Source organism: Camelina sativa, chromosome 14 (assembly GCF_030686135.1).
Source record: "Camelina sativa cultivar CO46 ecotype springtype chromosome 14, ASM3068613v1".
NCBI classification, from domain to species: domain Eukaryota; kingdom Viridiplantae; phylum Streptophyta; class Magnoliopsida; order Brassicales; family Brassicaceae; genus Camelina; species Camelina sativa.
Genome location: NC_141893.1, coordinates 15,940,000 through 15,951,033, shown reverse-complemented (window position 1 = coordinate 15,951,033; position 11,034 = coordinate 15,940,000). Strand labels below are relative to the sequence as shown.

General features: G+C 31.1%; 1 long non-coding RNA gene across 1 annotated transcript; it reads right to left on the bottom strand.

Moving 5' to 3' along the window:
• Window positions 1-6,587: 6,587 nt before the first annotated feature.
• Window positions 6,588-7,769, bottom strand: LOC147928282 (uncharacterized). The gene is made up of 2 exons (XR_015579303.1): window positions 7,511-7,769; window positions 6,588-6,949 (listed from the first exon to the last, which is right to left on the bottom strand). It is a non-coding gene; the product is annotated as an uncharacterized LOC147928282 (long non-coding RNA).
• Between the last annotated feature and the right edge of the window lie 3,265 nt (window positions 7,770-11,034).

Here is an 11,034-nt window from a genome sequence, read left to right as displayed (position 1 = left end):
CTATTTCTGTTTTCTTTTTGCAAATAATACAGTGGCTTTTATGTTCCTATCTCTGAGGGCAAAAACCCACTTTTCCTTTTCTACTTTGTGCTTGCAAGTGTGATTCCATTGTAAACTAAAATAAAGCATTGAATAAACACTTATTTTGTTTCCCTATTGGAACACTTGTTCTTGTTTTTTGTATTAATAAAAAAGTTTGTTTTGCCAACAACGTTTTACATAACTTTCACAAGAGACACAAAATGAGTGATTTTTTTTTTTTTTTTTTTGAAATTACAACTTTGTAGAAAATCATTCGAATAGTTCATACTTATTATATTAAATGCAATAAATTGTCTAATTATAGTATGTGTTGTTGGAGCCATGTTCTTTCTTTTTTATTTGTATAATCTACCTTTTTGTCTTTTTGAGCATGTGTCTCCCAAACACTACTTACCTTACATATGTGTACCATATATTTTCATCTATTAGGTGCTTATAGTTTTGATGACATTGTGATGGCCTTTTGAGGGCTGTTCTATCACAATCGAACAATTTACAGTGATATGTTTGCGCCAATTTTTGAGCTTTCGATGCGTCAGATATTCTTGCAAGACTCGAGTTGTGTAATGCATTGATACTTTCACTCAGTTTGCTCTAGAAATTGAATACTTTTTGTGCTCACCCTTTTGGTTCTCTCTTTTTTTTATATATATAAAGAAACCATCAATATGGCCTTATTGTTGTGTCCTTTTTACGAGTTATGACCCACTCAGACTCAAAATGCCAAGCAACCCTACATACACATATATATATATATATAGATCATCGTTTGACCTATTCCTTTTAAGGAATAAGATAGGTTAGAAGGCATGAGTCTAGTGACGATGAAGGTTCTTCTAATCGTTCTACAAAATTCAAAAGAGAGGATATAGTTCTTCTGCTAGTATTGAATGGTGTACGGAAACAAGAAATGAGAGAGCCGAAGGAGATAATTCATCCGAAAATATGCCATCCGCGAAAGAGAAAAATTCAAAAAACTCTTCTAGTTTACTAACTTTTGGGACTGAAACCACTGACGATAGTGATGGAAATGGCTTTGAAGAGGAATCCATGGGAACCAACGCAAAGCACCTGGTGCTCCTGAAGACCCTAAAAAATACGAAATTTTGATGCAATCTCAAATGAGCTACAAAGTCGCAATTGCATTCAATTATAAGTCATAAGTGTATCATTATCACAAAATGCTTACATCATATGATGATGTATACGTTATTAATATGATATCTCCCTACATATATATAAATAGTCAATGCATCTATTCATCTAGATACATATAGAAAAAAACAATCAGTGACTTGAACCTGTCTAATCCGGCTCTTTAATCAATTGACTAGTATAAGTTTGGCTTAGTAGGAGAATGCACCGAACTCCGACCGTATATCGGATTGGATTAGGGAAATCCCCTTCGGCAGGCAAATAATGCTCTTACTTTGGCTCTAATCTGGTAAGAGTATGTAGCCATATGCACTAACACTTCCTATTGTTTTTGAAGAATCATAGATGGAAAACACCTTCGCGGAACTCCACATCCCCTACGTGGAAGCAAAAAATGGGAGCAAATGGTGGAAGTTATTCTTTGTATGTCAATGATTCGCCCCGGGGAACAATCACTCCGCCATGCATTAGGCCAAGTTATAAATTATCTTTACTGACCCAAGTCACAAATATTGTTTACTAAGAATGATCCAACTTACAAACAATATTTCATACATAAAGACCCAGCTCACAAATTACTTTTATTAAGAATGACCCAACTTGCAAAGTATTTTTAATCAGAATGATTATTAATGATTTTTATTACTCGTCAATGAAAAGAAACTATTCTTAAAATGACCCAATTTATAAATATTTATATGTACGTATATCAAAAGTCCTATTCAAATTATGTTCATATAGGTCATGCTCTCTTCAATCTTTTAATTGTCGCCAGCGACACCATCGATGATAATAAATTCACTGCTTTTTTTTTGTTTCTGATGACTAGCGACACGTTCCGACGACATCTATTTATCACGTTGCGGTCGCTGGTTAATCAATCTAATATCTAAGTATAGTTTGATTTGCTGTAAAAATACAGAAAGACCATTGCTATAAGACAATTTCCTGGTTTTTCCAATTTTTTTCTAGCATCTCTAATGGTTCTCTAATATCTATTTTTTTCTAGCATCTATAAGTTGGCCTACAAAAAATAACTTCCACCATTTGCTCCCATTTTTGCTTCCACGTAGGGGATGTGGAGTTCCGCGAAGGTGTTTTACATCTATGATTCTTCAAAAGCAATAGGAAGTGTTAGTTCATATGGCTACATAACCTTACCAGATTAGAGCCAAAGTAAGAGCATTATTTGCCTGCCAAAGGGGATTTCCCTAATCCAATCCGATATAGTCGGAGTTCGGTGCATTCTCCCTGCTAAAAGCATCTCCAATAGTACTCATTTTTTTCTTTTATAATAGAGATTTTCTATAATAGGAGTGAGTTTTACTTCAATCCACCTCTATTTTTATCTCTAAAATCAAGATTGCTATTTTTTCTTTATTTATAGAGGAAGTCTATTTTTTCCTACAAAGGTTTCCTCTATTTATAGAGGAAAAAATAGCAATCTTTATTTTAGAAATGAGAATAAAAGTGGTTGGAGTAAAACTCACCTCTATTATAGAAGAAAAAAATAGGAAAAATTATTGGAAATGGTCTAGATGCATTGAACATTTAGATGTGTTTAAATTTTTAATGCATCTTCAATATATCTATGTATTCCACAACTATGTGTTCCGCCAAACATTCATCAAAAAACGGGAGGAAATGTTAGTGTAATTGGGCGCACACCATTACCAGCAAGAGCAACGTTTTGTCAAAGGGATTCTCCTTATATCCACTTGATATGTTGCCCGGCATATCTATGTGACTCATAGTAGATTAGTAGTAAATCAGTTAAAGAGTCTTGTTGTATCGGAGGTGTTCGAATCACATGACTATTTCCAGACTATGTGATATGTTTTCGTATCGGTTTGAACCAACACACTGTCCCACTAAGCCAGACTTACCTATGTGACTCACATTAGTACTAGTACATGATACATCGGTTCAAGAGTCTGGTTGGATCGGACAGGTTCGTATTTGGTTGCTTTATATGTTTTTAAGTCTGTCCGAGAACTGTAAATAAGCATGAATGGAGATATAGCCCCTAAAGATGACGCAGAGTTACATATTTTGGATACTGACAAGGGATCGGACAGTCGGTTGATATCGTTAGAAGTGATTAATTGTATACTAAGACTAGAGTAATTTTTTTTTTTTGATAAACTAAAAAGGTTATTGCTTACTCTTCTTTAGAAATTGCTGTTATTTTTATATGCACTAAACATTTAGAGTTGTTTAGTTAGATTATACTATTCATGACGTACTACATCATTGTATAATGTAAGCATTCTTTTATAATGAAATACTTAATCTTAGCCGTCTAAGATAATACTACCTCCTCCTTCAGTTGTCCCAAGATTTTATCCGTTGGATTAGAAGGAGTGTCGAAAGATCTTAGCCGTTGAGTTCACAATGAAAAATCTATTTAAGAAGAAGGTGTTCTTCATTAGTTCTCACATCAAAATCTTTTGCAAATATATCTCTATATAGTATATATAATATGCCTCCTTATCTAAAACAAGTTCATAATAATTCTACGAAGCTTGTACAAATATATACGAGTATGAAGCCTGGTGATATGGGGTATACTATTGCTGATACAGAAACTAAAGATATTAATGATTATATCGGTGTTTCTGATGAATATTCTGAGATTAATTTACAGGATTTCAAAGGATATCGGCTGAAGTACACCAATCCGGCTCAAATTCTTTATCTTAATGATACTCTTGGCAAGAGTCATGGCGTTGCAGATTCTGAAATTCGTACATATCAGGATAAAACAAATATTTATATACTTATACATAAAAGTTCAATCGATATAAGGGCTGATTATTCTACTTTAGGGATATTTCAATCTGATAGATCTATAAAATATTATAATCAAATTAATGTAAAAGGAAAAGAAGGAGGAGGTCTTACACTTAAAGGATTTGAGCCTCTAGGTGAAGATGAAGTACCATCAGCGGAGATGAAAGGCTAACTAGCAGATGAAGATGGCGTACCTCAAAGTACTTATGACTTAAGTCTCCTTTTCCCTTTTATTTCTGTTTTCTTTTTGCAAATAATACAGTGGCTTTATGTTCCTATCTCTGAGGGCAAAACCCACGTCTCCTTTTCTGCTTTGCGCTTCCAAATGTGTTAGGAGTTGAGACTCCGTTGTAAATTGAAAATAAAACACTGAATAAAGACGCTTTTTGTTTGCCTATAGGAAGTCTTTTTCTTGTGTATATATCACTAGAAAAGTATATATGAAATTTTGTTTTCACTCTGAGTTTTAAACTTCTAACATTAGTAATGTTCTTAAATTCGATTTTGAATCTTTTAATATATCCATAAAATATTGATATTTAACTCCAAAAAGTTTTAAAACAAAAAAAAAACTGAATTTATCTTATGATGCAATTATGAATTATGCAAAATGAATAAAATGCTACTAGTAGCATTTATATTTGTAGTTTCGGAATATGTTCAGAGATTGTAGTTTGTCTCTTCACCTCTTTCTCTAATTTGGTCACCACAAGTGAGTTACGTAATTCGGTCTGTTTTTGTATTGTATTTATTTTGTTTTTATCACTGTTAGTAATTAATATACCAAAACCGGTAAACTCAAGAGTGATTCGGTTGGTTGGAACAGTACTATTCTTTATTCTTTAATCCAGCTAGTAAAAACTTGGTCGAAGTAATCTTCAAACTCTGTTGATCCATTCACAAATCAACTTCAAATATTTTGAATCCTCGCACAAAAAGTTTCATATTGAAAAGAAAAAGAGAGCAAAATATCCAAGTATTTTCCTCAAAGTTCGTTAATAAATTTTTATTTATTTCTTGAATTAATTTTCTTTTATCTTTTTGTCAAAAAAAAAATTAAAATTTGGCTGGCAAAACTAATATCTTATTATTTCTACTAGTAATAAAACACAAAAACAATTCTTTTAATAAGCAAACATAACCTGCTTTTATTTTTTATTTATATTGATAATGGAGTCTCAACTCCTGCAAACTTGGAAAGCACAAAGCCCAGAAAAAAAAACAAAAAAGAAGAAGAAGTTAATGTGGGTTTGTCCTTAAATATAAGAACATAAATCCACTTTCTTATTTGCAAAAAGAGACAAAATAATAATAATAATAGTAATAATAATAATAATAATAATAATGATAATAATAATAATAATCATAATAATCATAATAATAATCATAATCATAATCATAATCATAATCATAATCATAATCATAATCATAATCATAATCATAATCATAATCATAATCATAATCATAATCATAATCATAATCATAATCATAATCATAATCATAATCATAATCATAATCATAATCATAATCATAATCATAATCATAATCATAATCATAATCATAATCATAATCATAATCATAATCATAATCATAATCATAATCATAATAATAATAATAATAATAATAATAATAATAATAATAATAAACCGAATAAATGCGAGCAACCGTTGTGTTTTTTCAATCATACCTTTTGGATATTTTCTGAAAAGTCTTGATGGATCATTAAAACGGTTATTTAAGAAAAGTTACAACTGTTCACTGTAAAGTTGTGTTGATTAGAATATTCATATCTTTTGAAATCTATATATATTTGTTTGTTTGAACTGTTTTCATTTTTTTGCCATAACACAAAATCAATTAAAATTTCAATCTCAACCGTTTATTCATTTTTCTAAATTATTTTCTAGCATTCATTCTTTTAAAAATCAAGAAATTTCTCTCATTATTGATTTAACAAATAATTTTTGGAATGATGAATCTATCTCGAATAAATGCCACCAAAAGTTGTGTTTTTCAATCGTACATTTTGGATAATTTTCCAAAAAAATCGATAGAAAATTTAAATTGTGTGTTTTACACAAAGTTGGGATTGAGTTTTTCTTTTTTAGTTTAATTTTTTTGTTCATGCTAATTTTATCTTTTGCACGTCTCATAAATAGATAAGATCGAACAAGATCAACCCTCCTACTATAGCTCTTTGTCTTGGAAAAAACCGTCTTCACTGGTTTAATATGGTAAGAGTATGCAGCAGTACCCGAGTGACTCGAATCTTTCCAATCTGGCTCCTGAACCAATTTACTAGCGGGGAGAGTGCACCAAACTCCGACAACATATCAAGTTGGATTGGGCAATTAATTCATCCATATATACACTAACACTAATTCCTATTGTTTTTCAAGAATCTTAGATGGAAACACATTCGCCAACGCTACTCTCCAGTCTCCACTTTTCTCACACATAAGCAAAAAATGGGAGCAACTGGTGTATGTCAATGATAAAAAAAATAAAAAAAATGTCAATGATATTGTAAATTGGTGCAATCTACCTCCTGCCCAACATGACTTCTAAGCAAGACGGCATTGTCTTTCCCGCTATTAGAGTCAACATATAAATTATGTTTGTTAAGAATGATCCAACTTACAAAAATATATCATACAGAAAGATCCAGCTCACAAATTACTTTTATTAAGAATGACCAAACTTGCAAAGTATTTTAAATTAGAATTAATTAGAATGATTACAAATTATTTTTATTACTCGGTCAATGAAAAAAAAAACTAGTATTAAGAATGACCCAGTTTATAAATATTAATACGAGCCTTGCACAAAGTCCTATTCAAAACTGTCTTCTTTTAGTTGTTGCCAGAAACACCATCAGCGATAGTAAATTACACGAACTTATTATTGTGCGATGATAAGCGTCACGTTCCTGTGGCATCTATTTATCACGTTTCTGTCGCTGGTTAAACAATCATTGGTCGTATAAAATCAGAGACGCCTCTATTGTCAAATCAGCGACAATTTTATTGTATATTTTTCAAAGACTATCCAATTGGATTCCCAATAAGAGCTATATTCAATTTATTTTTCAAAGACTATCCAATTTTCAAGCTCATAATGGTTCTAGGAAGCGTGTACAAATATACATGACGCGTGATGGTGGTGGTAAGGGGTATTCTCTTGCTGATTCAGAGACTAACGTTATTAATGAGTATATCAGTACTACTGATGAATATTCTGAGATTAACATATATGATCCAGAAGATTTCAACGGATATCGGCTGAAGTAAACCAATCCGGCTCAAATTCTTTATCTTAATGATAATCTTGGCAAGCATTCTGGTGTTGCAGATTCTAGAATTAGTACATATTGGGATAAAATAGATATTCATATAAATATATATGTAAATTATATCAAGATACATTGTAAGGATGATTTCTTAGGGATTTCTCAATCTGATGGATCTATAAAATATTATTGTTCTATTAATGCAACAATAAAAGAAGGAGGAGGTCTTACACTTGAAGGATTTGAGCCTCGAGGTGAGGGTACTAAAGGTGAAGAAGCATCAGAGGAGATGAAAGGCCAACTCGCAGAAGATTGATGGCGCAACTCAAAGTACCAGCAAGACTGATTAAGTCATATGACTAAGTCTCCTTTTTCCTTTTTTGCAAATGATACAGTGTGGCTTTATGTTATTATCTCTGAGTGCAAAACCCTTTTGTTTTTTCTGCTTTGTGCTTCCAAGTGTGTTAGGAGTTGATACTCCATTGTAAATTGAAAATTAAAAAAAAAAAAAAAAATGTTATAAACTGGATAATAACACTTGTGATTATCCATCACACTACTTCTACTCTAAAGTAACTTTAATATTATCTATATTTTATCTTAGTCCCCAAGTTACTTTTATATATATACAGTCCCGTCTCAAACTTTTCGAAAGCCCTCGGCGAAACACAAAAAATGGGTCTTTTTTATAAAAAGGGTCTATGATTCATCAATTATGGACCCCTTTAGATGAAAAAAATGAAAAATAAAATAATTTTAACCATTAACGGGTCTTTTATGGACTGTGGAACAAAGAAATTTTTTTTTTCTTATGGTTTTTTTTTTTTTAAATCGATCATAATTCTTAAGGAAAAATAAATTTTGGACTCCAAAATTTTGTGGTCCCCTAGTTCTTCGCCCCTCTCGCCATGCCTTTGAATCGAGGGCTGTATATATACTAGATAAGGACCCGTCCAATATATGGGTTGAAAGTTTTTATAAATTAAATTAAAGTTAACAAAAATATATTAAAATTTGTTGTACGTTATTTATAAATTTTATTTTTGCTATAATACATTGATTTATATCCATTTACAAATCTTTTATGTATGTTACTATTAAAAGTATATTTTTTACACCTAAATATACTTTATGTTACAAATATATTCTTTATCACCACTTAGAAAATGTCTATATGAACATATTAAGCCAACTATTTACTTTCACTTCTGCATAGTTTTTTAATTACTAAAATTATTGGCTCAAACAATCTTTTGAATATAAAATATATTAAATAATATATTAATCAATAATGTATCATCACAATAACGTATGATCACCATGGAGAAAACCTTGTCTCTGTCCTCATCCCTTATGGAAAGAACCTTGCGTCCAATCTCCTCCACCTTCATTTCTTGGAGAGATAACCTTGTGTCCAACCTTCTCCACCATAGAGAGAACCTTGGCTCTGCTCTCCTCTTGTATGGAGAGAACATGTTCACGTCTTTTTGGTATCTCAAAATGGCTTGCTCCAACAACCAATGAAAATTAAAACTTTTTTCTAAAGTCACAAAATATTTTGATAGTAACTAATGTTAAATTTTCCAATATATTCATGGAAGTGTCTTTGACACACCGTGATGTAGTCTCTGTCTCTGTAACGCCTCAACCGCCACTTTTATTAGTGAGCCCACGTCCACTCTCAGTCCATGGGTCCACCTTCGTAAGTGAGCCCTACATCTGTTCCCAGCTCGTGGATCCACCCATATTCGATGGCCGGTTTGTTACGTCTGAGAGGCTTTCCGCAAACCAGGGTATTACAACCTTTGAGCTCTTATAGATCTATCAACAACGATTTGTGTTTTTCTAATCTATCTATCTATGTTTGTTGTAAGCTTGTGTTTGATTAGCCTATTTTATCTATCCCATTAAGTTGATGAGCTTCTACTCGTCATCTCCCTTTAGGATTGAATGAATAATAGTAACAATTATGTTTGCAAAAAAAGAAGGGTTTATGACCCACCAATCAAGGTTGAGAAATTAGAAGAAAATTAATTTGACATAATTAAAGAAACAGTAGAAAATTATAAGCACAGTAATATATGAATCCCAAATAATTCAAAGATGAAAATAGAAATTAAATAAAACAATTTAAAAATACTACAAGAAAACAAAATATTTTATTTTTGTTGTAATCAAATTTCTGCTATTAAATATTAACTTTTACACATGTCAAAATCTAATATTGATACTTTGACACATGTCAAAATCTTGTTAATGTTTCAAAACCCAACTTTATATAATAAGATTGTATATATGTACTTTAGCTATATATATATATATATATATAGTCGATGAAGACAAGAAGAATAAGGAAGATGAATTCTTTCACTTACCTCTTCTCTCTCGTTTCACACACATATTACATATGTAATATAATAATATTATATATATTTGCGTTATGTTTTATAACACGTTATCAGCACGATGTCTTTATCGTTGAAGTTTTTACGAGGTAAGTAAATTTATATTGTTTCTATTTATATTTATAGAACATAAATATTATAGACATCGTGAAATTATGCCTTTTTCCGGATTGATCGTCATAAGATGTAGGCGTTGCCTCCTTTACAATCAAATTTATAGCTAAATCATATTCGGATAGATCGTTAGATATATGGTAGGCTCTGCCTCCTTCACGATCAAATAAAAGCTATGTCTTTTCCGGATAGATAGATCATTATATATGGTAGGTTTTGCCTCCTTTACGATCATACATAAAGCTATATAAGTTTTCGATGGATGGTTTTATATGGTAGGCTTTGCCTCCTTCCAGATCTAACAAAAGACTATATCTTTTCCGGAAAGATCGTTAAAAATGGTAGGCCTTGCCTCCTATATGATCAAATATAAAAGCTATGTCTTTTCTGGATAGATAGATCGTCATATATAGTAGGTATTGCCTCCTTTACGATCATATATAAAGCTATATAAAATTTGGATTGATCATTTGATATGGTAGGCTTCGCCCCTCCTTTACGATCTAACAAAAGGCTATGTCCTTTCCTGAAAGATTGGCTTTGCTTTCTATACGATAAAATATAAGGCTATGTCATTTCCGGATTGATCGTTATACATATAGAGGTTCTGCCTCATTCATGATCAATGAAAAGCTTTGCCTTTTCCGGATTGATCGTTATATATGATAGGCTCTGCCTACTCTACGATCAAAGAAAAGTTATTTCTATTAAATTATTATATATATATGTCTATAGCTCTTATTTTATTTTCTGAATTTATATGTTTGTTTATTTAATTTTATTTATTCGTAAAGAATAACTATATGTGTTATATAAGATTTAAAGATAATAAAATATCTTTATAATCAAAAATATATTTCTTTGATGAGAATATATAAAGCACGTGTACATATATTTTATACAGTGCAAAAGTAATTGGAACGTCTAGATGAGCATCACAAGAAAATTGGTATCACAATTTTTGACCATATTGGAGACACGCATGTATGATTACATCATACAAGAAAAAAAAGATGGCAAAATGATAGCAAATATGAATTTCCGTAATGCTTCAAGCATAATGTTACCGGTCAAGCCATCCCGATCAATCAATGATATTAAAAATCATTGAGAATTTGTTTAAAGGAACAACAGTTCTTTTAAAAGTATTGCATGTTCCCGTTCATATTCCATGAAGTTGTAAGCACAACACTTTATTCATATTTCAGGTAATATCTAATTTATGTTGAATTTATA